The following is a 3,380-nucleotide window of genomic DNA, read 5'->3' as shown; positions in this document are numbered from 1 at the left end:
ATGTATGGTGGTTTTAGAGGTTCTTCAAAAATTTCATTGTCCTCTTAATATTGTTTCTGATTCTGCCTATGTGGTTAATGCTGTTAAATTATTAGAGACCGCTGGAATTATAAAACCTACTAGTACAGTGGCAGCTCTTTTCCAGAGGATACAGGACTGTTTACTAAATAGGAGAGCTCCATTTTTTATCACACACATAAGAGCACATTCGGGGCTCCCGGGCCCCATGAGTTTAGGTAATGATCTGGCTGATCGTGCTACGCAGCTTGCTGCGGTAGCTCTTGCCTCCCCGTTACAGACCGCTAAAACCTTTCATGATAATTTTCATGTTACAGCTGAAACCCTGCGTAAACGTTTTTCTCTTACCAGAAAGGAGGCTCGTGATATTGTGACCCAATGTCACAATTGTTGCCAGTTTCTCCCTGTCAGACACACTGGCGTAAACCCCAGAGGGATTGCGCCTTTGCAAATATGGCAGATGGATGTGACTCATATCACTGCCTTTGGAAAACTTCAGTATGTGCATGTGTCAATTGACACATGCTCTGGCGTTATTCATGCCACACCACTTACAGGAGAAAAAACCTCTTATGTCATTCAACATTGTCTTGAGGCATGGAGTGCTTGGGGCAAGCCCACATCTTTAAAGACGGATAATGGGCCTGCCTATACTTCTCAAAAGTTTAAACAATTTTGTGCAGATGCAAGTCACACACATTACAGGCCTGCCTTATAACCCCCAGAGGCAAGGTATTGTAGAGCGAGCACATCGCACACTCAAATCTTATCTACTTAAACAAAAAGGGGGAATATTGAAGGAATTACCCCCGACACCAAGAGTAGCCATTGCCATGGCTCTGTTCACTATAAATTTTTTAAATCTGGACGATAATGGCCAGAATGCTGCAACACGACATAGTTCGGATCCGCAGCGGCCTAAGGATTTGGTTATATGGAAAGATGTGTTTTCTAATGAATGGAAAGGCCCGGATCCCATCCTATTGAGATCCAGGGGAGCTGTTTGTGTGTTCCCACAGGACCAGGAAAATCCATTCTGGGTGCCAGAAAGACTGACCCGAATGGTGAGGGGTGACCCACAACACGCGGACTCGCCTGAAGATTTGGCTTCTGTTCCTCCTACCATTTTACGAATGGATGACAACGGTTACGAAGGAGCAGCGATGGGGGATACTCTCAGCCTTCCTGAAGCCGACACCAGTCAGCCATAGAGTGGCAGTGTTTCCTCGTTTTTTTGTTTTTTTTTTTATTTTTATTTTACAACCAATAAGACTCTGGGGCTCCCCTACCTTCTATTTATAAGCTTATTGGGTGGGGGTGGGAATGTTTGGAACAGCCCTATGCTGAGGATCAGTGTTTCTCCTCTGGATGGTCTGCTGACTCAAATCCCAAAGTCATAGGGACAAAGTGTGGTTATTGCACAAGCGCTGGCTGCCCTGGAACAGGGAACCTCTACTGATGTGGTTATCTATGCTGAAGCAGTAAGGTTTATGCCAACCAGCTCCTGCACCCCTAGGACACCTCTGTCCATTGCACAGGGTGGAGTGCTTGGCTTAGCTAGCCCTGAAGGTTGTCGAGCTAAAGAGCATCGCACAGAGAATGGCCCTCTCTGAGAGATATGTCGTCCTGCATAAGGGTTTCCTGCCGTATATTCCCTTTCCCAGAAAAATGGCAGAGGGCAGGCCGGATAAGTTCCAGGTGTCATGAACCTAGGGGCAGATTCCGTGCAAGCCCATTATAATGTTTCCACTTTGGGAAGTGCGACCTCTATCTCTGCCTTCTGAGGGAGTTGCCTTTCTGCAAAGAAGTAAAAAAAGGGGGAGATGTAGAGGACCGCAACCACATTCGCCATTGCAAGATGGCGCTGACATCCGGTTCCCCCACCCGGTGAACAGGAAATTTGCGCATGTGTTGGCAAATTTCCAACGCTGTAGTCCCTGCCTCTCCCGAGGCGTCATCTGGGATGATGGGCAGCTGACCAATCTGAGAGTGACACGTCCGAGGCGGGGACTGTTTCCTATAAAAGGGCTGGGTTCGCCTCGCTCTGGGTCTCCGCCATGTTGGCTTATGCTCTCGCTCTCAAGAAGCATTAAAAGCTGTTCTGCAGAAGGATCCTACGTGCCCTGCATCGTTCTTGCTGGCGAGACAGTAGCGCGGGACAGCACACCTTTAATCTCAGCACTCGAGAGGCAGAGGCAGGTGTATCTCTGAGTTTTAGGCCAGCCTGGTCTATAGAGCAAGTACCAGAACAGATTCCAAAGCTACACAGAGAAACCCCGTCTTGAAAAGAGGGGGCGGGGGAGATCTTGACATCTAGGAAGGAACCAACTACTAATGTTTAGCTGAAATGGACATGCCGTGTGCCCCCCCCACACACACACCCCTCCAAGTTCAGTGGAATGCGTCTTCTGGATATGACAAGGCTGTTGTCCTCAAACACTCACGTCAGCAGTTGTCACCTGCAGAAGATCAGCCAGTCAGCATTCATGTACCTATGGGATCGAGCTCATGAGGCCCCACCCCTAGAGGAGAAGCTGTTAGCAATGGCTGGCTGTTAAGAGGGGCTGTGGCTGTTGCAGGCTACCCACACCCCAGTGTGCCACACCCACGCCCTTAAAAGCAGCCTTAACTGGGCTAGGTGGGTTATGAGAGAGGAGGGGGTGAAGGAAAAGGGGGCCATGGAAGGTGGGAGGTGAAAATATTAGAGGACCCTGGAGAAGGTGAGAAGAAACTTGGGTTGAATTTGATTAAGATACTATATATATATATATATATATATATATATATATATATATATATATGAAATTGTTGATGAGTAGATACAAAATATTCTAACAAGTAAATAAATAAGTGCCTCAACAAACTACTAGTTAGCCAGTGCAAAGTGGCTGTACCATTTTGCCTTCTCCCCACAAATATGTATGCACTCCCTATGCTTATAATGTGGAGATCACTTCTACTGAGGGCTTAGTGAATGAATGATAATGCCTTATGAGTTTTAATTTGCATTTCTTACATCAAGATCGTGATGTTTTCACGTGTCTACGAGCCACTCATAGCTTCACTGGTACATCTCTTTCAAATCTTCAATCATTTCTTTTTTCTTGTCGTATTTGTGGTACAGGGACTCAACCTAAGACTATACACATGTTAAGAAAGTACCCTACCTCTGAGCCACGTCCCCAGCTCTGTGTTCGTGTGTGTCTGTGTGTGTGTGTGTCTGTGTGTGTGTGTGTGTGTCTGTGTGTTAGCCCATTTTTTGTCTTATTATTATGGAGTTGTGGGTTTTCTTATTTTCTGGATATAAGTTTTTAATCATATATGAAATTTGTAAATACCTTTCTTTTTTGACATTTGATTAC

The sequence above is a fragment of the Myodes glareolus genome, chromosome 26 (genome assembly GCF_982192425.1).
Source record: "Myodes glareolus chromosome 26, mMyoGla1.1, whole genome shotgun sequence".
NCBI lineage: Eukaryota > Metazoa > Chordata > Mammalia > Rodentia > Cricetidae > Myodes > Myodes glareolus.
The sequence above is the reverse complement of the archived record's forward strand: the minus strand, read 5'-3'. Positions refer to the sequence as shown.